Genomic DNA, 9,099 nt, shown 5'->3' on the forward strand with positions numbered 1-9,099 from the left:
CCTTTGGGAGAGCTCATATCATATTTTGCTGAGAAACTATTTCAGTACAGCAAATGATCTAATGTAGCTTGAAGTATTTATAAATGAGCATAAATTAGATTATATTGTACCATCAAAAATACTTTTGCTTTCCTCACACATTAGGCCCAGGATGTATTTATTTATATCTAGATATATATTAGCACTGTTAATGGCATAACCTCAGGCAGGTTGGTGCAAAATTTAATTAGTGCTAAACTGCCTGACACAGCTGAAGCATAAAATTGGCTATTTTCAGGACTTTCCCATTTTAAAGCCTATTTATTGTCTGTTTATAGCTTCTGTTTCTTCTGATTGGCAGAATCATAATCAGGTGATCCAATTCAAAAGAGTCCTGACCTGCCATGTCTGGCCTTGGATTCTATTGAAAGCTTGTTTGAGCTCAGAATCAGAGTTGCGAAGACGCCATTCAAGAGTTGACGGCACAATTCACTCCTGTGACTTCTGCAACAAATGAAAATGCCACTCAGTATACTTTTATGGTAACCTTCCAAGAAAATATCTAGCAACAGCATTCCGGTCAACGGATGATCTGCAGGTATGAATTAGGGATTGGAAAGAATGCCATTTTGCTTTCTCTGGGTTTCTCATTTTTCCACATTTCCACATCAGTTTGCAACTAAAAAATAAACTCCCAATGAGTGGCCAGTCAAATGTCCATGGGAAGTCTTCAGGTAGGACCTGAACACTCTTGCCATTTGGGATTCCCAAGAACCAGTATTCAGAGGCAGTTACAGCTTTCTACAATTTTATTAACTATTTTTATTTATTATTACAGGTATATTCCACATTTCTTCAAAAGAGCTCCAGGTGGTGTATATGGCTCTTTCCCTCCTCTGAGGGATAATCACTGGCCAAAGGTCACCCATTGACCTTCATGTCTGTGGAAGGAATTTGAACTTGGATCTCCCAGGTCCTAGACCAGCACTCATCGATAGCATTATCCATTAATTTGTCTAATCCTCTGTTAATGTCATCCAAGTTGGTGGCCAACTTCAGCATTTACCTAAGCTGAAAATTAAAAGTTCATATTGCATTTTCACTTTAGGAGGATTATGGGGTGAACTCTAGACCAAGATCTCACCCATCCATCCAGCAACTGGTTACCAGCAGCAGCCAGCCTCTGAAGCTTGTCCCATTGCTTGTCTCCAGGAGATGGTACATCAGGCCAGAACTTTGTTGAAGAAGTCCAAAGTCTCTTGCAGCAAAATGAGCAGTAGGACCCAAATGCTTCAAGACTGGCTTACCACATTTTGAAGTGCAGTAATACACATTATCATGTAAAGAAGGCTTATGTGATATCATTAAGTCCAAAGGAGAAGGGGTATAAGAAAATCAGTTACACAAATACACCACTGGGCATAGTTTCCTTTTCACAAACAATATATGAGGTGCTAAACCTGTTCCTGAAGATGGTTATATGCTTAGCTATTAAATAAATAAATAAATGTGGTGTCCCCCAGGTGTTGCTGGACAGCAGGTGTCAACAGTCCCAGCCAACATAGCCAAAAGTCAGAAATGATGGGGATTGTAGTTCAACAACCCCTGGAGGGCAATGCATTGGCTACCATTTCCATAAGGTAAGAATGGGAAATATAAGTCCACCCTGGAGGCACAGTAGACTTAAATTACAAATGTTAAGAGCCTTGAAGCAGATTACTTTGTCTCAAATATATTTTCTTGGTTTGTTGTTTCTTGCAATCTCCGATTTATCTTTTATTATCACACAGCTACCAATGGCTGAAAGGGTGAATCATTGCATCTATAAAGCCTGCAGAAGTTCAGAACGCTGCCTTCTTTTCCATTCATCAGATAGGGAGAGAAGGAGATGCAGCTATAATTTTAAGCTACCAGAACATTGGGGCAAAATAAAGGTTCATTTCCTCCCCAAAAAGTTTTATTTTTGATGTTGGTACAGAAGCAACTAGGATTAGAGTCTCCAGCAATCATCTGACAGGAGTTTCGAAGCTGATGAATATCACCATTGAAATCCTGGTTTAATTTATTAATGATAGCAGTCATTTGTGCAATGCAGTGTGGGATAATATACTTTGGATGTGGTAATTTTCTTTCGTCTTGTTCCTCTCTTTTTACTGCAGAGTATCATTGTCCTCACACACAGTGCCAATAAATAGTAAGTCTTCTTGATACTGGAAAGCCACTGGAAGTGGTGAAGGTTCATAAATAGAAATAAACCTGGTAAGCAAATTTACAGCCATCCTGGTCTGCAGTGCCTATGATCTACCACCAATTCTATAGCCCAACTGGGTGAACAGTTCAAACTTACTTCAGCCGTGTTGATGGGCAAGTGTCCCCCATTGCATCAGAAAGATAGAGAAGCCGTGCATTGGACCTAGAACACCTCACCACTGCACTGCACTTTCCAGCATCTGCTGCCAGGCTGTAGCCTAATGGTAGGGCTGGCCCTGTTGGCTGGTGCTGTAGTAAACAACTGCTGCTTTGTTGAATGTGCATTGAACCACAATGTCCAGACTGTAAAGTTCACTGGCGGACAATTGGATCCTGTCAGATTTGATTTCTGTCTTGCTACTGTTCCTTTATACTAGGCCTATACACCCTACTTCTTCCCACTTCCCAAACCTTACATACATCACACCGTTCTCTTACTGCGCAGCACCCACTCTACTCTACCTAAGTTTCAAAACCTATTAGTGTAGGAGCTGCTGTTTCATTCACACATGTGTTAAGGGGAATATGAGTTGAATGGTTTGTTAATGTGCTTCTTGTGAACATTCACCAGGTCTTAGGGAGAATGTACAAATACAGTATTCCATTCACAAATTGGGAATTAATTCTACACATATATTGGTAAACATATATAACCTCCAACAGGCCTTTGGAAATATGCAAATATTGACTGGATTTTATACATTCTCCAAAATTTGCACAGTTCCAGAGGCCTCCCAGGAAATGTGCACAATTCTCTATTCATGAATGGATCATGTCCACATTCTCCATGAGATTTGGTGAACATTCAAATTGGCTGGTTGTTATGCACATTGACTACATGGCATCCCTTCTGCTTAATGCATGCATGCATTCATTAAATAAAGAGAATTTCAAAAACCCACTGGGCTGATAGGGACAACAGAGAGTGTTAGTTAGAGGGCTGGGAAGCAGCTTGTAGAACACATTGAGCTTCATCAAAAGACCTCCAGGCCAGATGAAATGCAACCTTTTACTTTTAACTAGAAAGGCAAAGAATCTCATTAACACATCCTTCACCTTTCAGAGTGAGGAGGCCCCATAACTTCCCCCAGCTAGTGGACAGATGACACAATCATTCCTGCTGCCCCCCCAAAAAGAAGTCCCAAAGCTGGGCACCCTTCTGTCCCCCTTCTACAATGCCACTTCTTAGGAACCTTAGTGGTTGTGTGCCATCCTTCTGCAGAACATGGACTGTTTCATTGTCACTATATCTGCCATTTTCATGATTTTCAGTCCTGGCTGATAATTTTTGAGAATCTGAAGATGTAGCTCCCTTGATGTTATCCGTCTGCCTAAAATGTTATTTGAATTGCAGTTGTAGGTACATTCTAAATTGTTAGCAAAACAGCATACAGATGAAATGGACTGTTCCATTCTCTGGTCATTAGCTCCTTTTCAACTTTCTAGCAGATCAGTTTACCCATAATATCATATAGCACCTCTTCAAGATATAGGCACATGTCATTTCTATAAATATCCCCATTTGTGCATCCACTTTTTCCTGCACTTCAAATGCATTAAGCTTGGCTCTTTATTCAGAGCTTGCAAGTTAGAAATCTGTTCCATTTACAGTGAAAGTTCTAAAGCCTCCAACTATTAGAGCAATGTCCCCCAAATTTCTGGTTAAGAGTATTTTTCCCCTCCCTTCTGGATGGAGATGAAGTTCACTTATGAAACCAACAGTGTTTCCTTTTCATGTGTAATGCTAGGCTTTTTATCCCCCACCCCTATGTTTCCCAGTGAATTACCGATCCAGGCACAGCTCTTACTTGGAAGGATGGAAATATGCAACAGTGACTCACACAGAGACGGGTGATGAGACTCCTCTGAGGTCAGAAAACTCTACAGCTTTCTACATCAGAAAGTGACTAATCGCACCCAGTGAAGAACATTGCCACCCCAGTGGAAGTTGACTGGCAGGAAATGTGGACAACAAGGTGAATCACACAGAAGCATAATGACAATATCCACTTTGGGTATGAACACAGGAAGCTGTCTTGTGTTGAGTCAGATTATCACTCCATCTAGCTCAGTATGGTCAACAGTGGGTAGCAATGGATTGCAGGGGTTTCAGACAAGGGTGTTTTATCCACGCTAGCTAGAAATGTTGGGGCCTGCCCATGAGTTTGGAGTTTGCATCATCATACAATCCTTTCTTAACTTAAATTCCTTCACCCCTAGCTAATTATGCTGATATAAGACCAGCCACTGTTTCTTGCCTGTTCTGCTGTAGGTCACTCCTGATGTGGTTTATGTTACTTCTCATAATTCATTCATTTGGCACAAATTATTTTGGGGGCATTGCTTGCCCAATCACTTATGTTTCCTTGCCCCCCTCCCAAACTCAACTCTCCCTAGACCAACTTTATTTCCTTTCTGTCTTTGCACTCTCCTGCCACTGTCTCATGTTATCTTGCTCCCTTTCCTTGCTTAATCACCCAAGGACCTTTAGAAGTTGCTCCTCTGCCTTCATCAAGCTGCTGGTCAGGCATCTCCACTTTTTCTGCAGTTTGGCTCTGCCCCAGCAACCCAAGTCCTAAACAGGGATGGAAGGACCTGTTAATTTCAGTTCTCAATGTTTTTCGTTTTTGTCAGTCTTAAATCCAGCTCTTCACATCTCATAGCATTTTGAATTTTAAAAAATCTGCATGAGAATTTTTGTGTGAATGTCTTTTAATAAACACATTTTTTAATACAGTTTGAACTGACACACATTTTTGCAAGGAATTTTCCCTAAATGCATTTTATATGTTACTTTCACTGATACAGTGGTACCTTGGGTTACAGACGCTTCAGGTTACAGACTCTGCTAACCCACAAATAGTACCTTGGGTTAAGAACTTTGCTTCAGGATGAGAACAGAAATCATGCGGCAGCGGCGCGGCAGCAGTTGGAGCTTCAGGTTAAGAACAGTTTCAAGTTAAGAAAGGACCTCCAGAACGAATTAAGTTCGTAACCAGAGGTACCACTGTATATTCATTTTAATGCACATATTCTCTCAATGCATGGTTCTTTTTGTACATATAAGTTGGCTGGACAACTACATAGAATCATAAAATAATAGAGATGGAATGGGCCCTGAGGCTCATCTAGTCCAACTCCCTGCCATGCAGGAATCTCAGCTGAAGCATCCATTATAGATAGCCATCCAACATCTGCTTAGAAACCTCCAAGGAAGGAAAGATCACCACCTTCAAAGGGAGTCTGTTCCACTGCTGAACAGGTCTTACCAAGTTCTTCCTGATGTGCCTTGTGGATAAGTGCATAAGCCAGTTCTAATCAGATTATCATTTGTTGTGGCAAAAGTTTTGAAGAGAATATCTGAAGATGGCAGATCACTTCTGAAAGTACTCAATGCTCTTCAACAATTTTTTAAATGTTCAATTTCACAGAAGTTTCTTCTGCAGCTCTGTCATCTATATGATGAACTTACAAGGACTTTGAATTTAAAACAAAAACAAAAACCACATACACACACACCACCATCACAACAAAACAGATAATTTTGTATTTAATCACCAGTCTATTCATATTGCCCAAATTCTTATCCAATTATAATTTGGAACTAATCAGAACCCTCTATAATTAGATCGCTCCATTGTCAAATAAGAGGAAAACCCTTAGACAAAGCTCTGGTTTCCAAGGCAATTCAAGGTTTCAAGACCATTCAAGTGCACCCACTTAAAGAAGTTCAATTTACTTTTAATTTCCCTTTATGGGAAACTGAAATGGATATGGAGCACATCAGAAGGGAATGGAACTTCTTTAAAAGAATGAAAGGAAACTGGGGGGAAGGGGAGAACCCTAAGTATACTGACAATTGGATGAGCATTGGCTTAACAGACTTAAAAAGGGACAATGCAGTTGTAGCTCTCGTCAAGATCTGAAGTTCAGAAGAAAAAATGTAGGATTATCAGAGGCGGATTTAGGGGAGTTTGAATGGTTTGGCCACACTAGGTGTGGAGCCTCGGCACACTGCAGGGGATGCTGGCATGTGTGACAGAGACCTGGTTGGATGAAGCAGATGGGCCTGTCCTTGCCGCTGCTTGTCCACCAGGTTTCTCTTACGCACAGCAACCCAGGTCATGTGGGCGGGGGGGGGGGGGTTGCAGTGATTTTTAGGAAGTCACTAGTTTGCATCACTGGGAAGACCCAGTTATCTGAGTGCATGTTCTGGAAGTTGGGCAATAGGGGCAGTACAGGATTCCTTTTGGTGAACTGACCTCCCCACTGCACCAAGGATTCCCTGCCCGAGCTGCTTCAGGTCATGGTGGATGTGCTCCTGGAGACACCTAGCTTGGTTGTCCTAGGGGATTTTAACATCCACGCTGACACGACCTTACAAGGGGCCGCTCGGGACTTCGTGGAAAGCATGGCCTCCATGGGGCTGTCCCTGAATAAGTTTGGCCCAACTCATAGCCTTAGATATGGTGTTCATCTCTATGGATGTTGGTGATCTGACATTAAGTAAAAATGAAACAAAAGAAGTGCCATGGTCAGATCACTTCCTGGTGCAACTGGACTTCTCCACAACCCTTCCCCTCTGCAGGGAGGTGGGACTGATTCGGATGGTCCACCCCCGCCACATAATGGATCCAATTGGCTTCCACAGTGGTAGGGGATGTTTTATCCCATGTTGATGGCCTTTCAGCTGATTCCCTGGTGGCCTGCTGGACTGAGGAGTTAACCAGGGCTATTGACTGTCTGGCTCTGAAGCACCCTCTCCGATTGCATGGAGCCCGGACAGCCCCGTGGTTTTCCCCAGAGCTGAGGGTGATGAAACAATCGTTGAGACGTCTAGAGCGCCAGTGGTGGAAAACTCATTCTGAATCAGACTGGACACAAGCTAGAGCTCAATGTTGAACCTACCAAGTGGCAATGGGAATGGCGAAGAGGACCTTCTTCACCGCCGCTATTGCATCTGCAGAAAATAGTAGCAGGAGACTCTTTCAGGTGGTCCGCAATCTATCAGAACCACCTTCGTCACCAGGGCCTGGTATTTGCAAAGTTTTTTGCAGATAAAGTCACTCAGATTCGGAAGGAGGTAGACTCCACCATGGGAGCAGGGTAGGGTGGGAGAGTGCTAGAGCCCTGTCTAGTCATGTTACATGGGATCAATTCCAATCTGTTACCTCCGAGGATGTGGACAGGCTGCTTAGACAAGTGAAACTGACCACCTGTCTCTTGCCCATCCTGGCTAATAAAACCGAGCTGGGAAGGGCTAGGTGATGGGCTCTGTGGGGTGGTGAATGCTTCCCTCTGTGAGGGATCCTTCCCAGACCCTCTGAAAGAGGCGGTCATTAAACCGCTTCTTAAAAAAACATATTTAGACGGACAATATGACCAACTATTGCCCAGTCTCAAATCTACCATTCTTGGGCAAGGTGATTGAGAGGGTGGTGGTGGTTGCTGAACAACTCCAAGCACGCCTGGAGGATGTGGACCATTTGGATCCCTTCCAGTCAGGATTCAGGCCTCATCATGGGACTGAAACTGCCTTGGTCGCACTGGTCGATGATCTCCGGTGGGCTAGGGACAAAAGTGAGAGCTGTTTCCTAGTTCTGCTGGATTTCTCAGTGGCCTTTAACACCATTGACCATAACATCCTTCTGGACCATCTAGAGGGCCTGGGAGCTGGGGGCACTGTTATACAGTGGTTCCGCTCCTTTCTCCTGGGCTGTGTACAGAAAGTGGTGGGGGGGATGAGTGTTCAGAACCCTGGGCTCTCACTTGTGGGGTGCCTCAGGGTTCTGTCCTCTCCCCCATGCTTTTCAACATCTACATGCAGCCACTGGGAGAGATAATCAGTTGGTTTGGGCTGGGTGTTCATCAGTATGCAGATGACACCCAGTTCTACCTCTCTTTTAAATCAGAACGAGTGAAGGCGGTGAAGGTCCTATGTGAGTGTCTGGAGGTGGTTGGAAGATGGATGGCGGCTAACAGATTGAGGTTGAATCCTGACAAGACAAAAGTACTGTTTTGGGGGGACAGGGGGTGGGTGGGTATGGGGGACTTCCTGGTCCTGAATGGGGTAACTGTGCCCCTGAAGGACCAGGTGCGCAGCCTGGGAATCATTTTGGACTCACAGCTGTCCATGGAGGCACAAGTTAATTCTGTGTCCAGGGCGGCTGTCTACCAGCTCTACCTGGTATGCAGGCTGAGACCCTACCTGCCCATGGACTGTATCACCAGAGTGGTGCATGCTCTAATTATCTCCCGCTTGGACTACAGCAATGTGTTCTACGTGGGGCTACCTTTGAACGTGACCCGGAAACTGCAATTAATTCAGAATGTGACAGCTAAACTAGTGACTGGGACCACATAACACCGGTCCTGAGAGATCTGCATTGGCTCCCAGTACGTTTCTGAGCACAATTCAAGTGTTGCTGCTGACCTTTAAAGCCCTAAATGGCCTCAGCCCAGTATACCTGAAGGAGGGTCTCCACCCCCATTGTTCAGCCCGGATACTGAGATCCAGCGCCAAGGGCCTTCTGGTGGTTCCCTCATTGCGAGAAGTGAGGTTACAGGGAACCAGACAGAGGGCCTTCTTGGTAGTGGCGCCCACCCTGTGGAACGCCCTCTCATCAGATGTGAAGGAAATAAGCAGCTATCCTATTTTTAAAAGACATCTGAAGGCAACCCTGTTTAGGGAAATTTTTAATATTTAATGCTGTCTTGTTTTTAATACTCGATTGGGAGCCGCCCAGAGTGGCTGGGGAAAGTCAGCCAGATGGGCGGGGTATAAATAATAAATTGTTGTTGTTGTTGTTTAGAATGGAGTACAACAGGCAGAGGCGCGATGAATTTTGATGTCACACAGGGAGCTGTGGA

The 9,099-nt window shown here is 44.0% G+C and overlaps 1 long non-coding RNA gene across 1 annotated transcript; it reads left to right on the top strand.

Annotated features, from left to right (window-relative positions):
- The first annotated feature begins 342 nt into the window (after nt 1-342).
- Nucleotides 343-4,965, top strand: LOC310669059. Its single transcript, XR_014507000.1, has 4 exons — nt 343-577; nt 1,503-1,619; nt 2,139-2,238; nt 4,009-4,965. It is a non-coding gene; the product is annotated as an uncharacterized lncRNA (long non-coding RNA).
- The last annotated feature ends 4,134 nt before the right edge of the window (nt 4,966-9,099 follow it).

The sequence above is a fragment of the Podarcis tiliguerta genome (assembly GCF_965153285.1).
Source record: "Podarcis tiliguerta genome assembly, chromosome: Z".
NCBI classification, from domain to species: domain Eukaryota; kingdom Metazoa; phylum Chordata; class Lepidosauria; order Squamata; family Lacertidae; genus Podarcis; species Podarcis tiliguerta.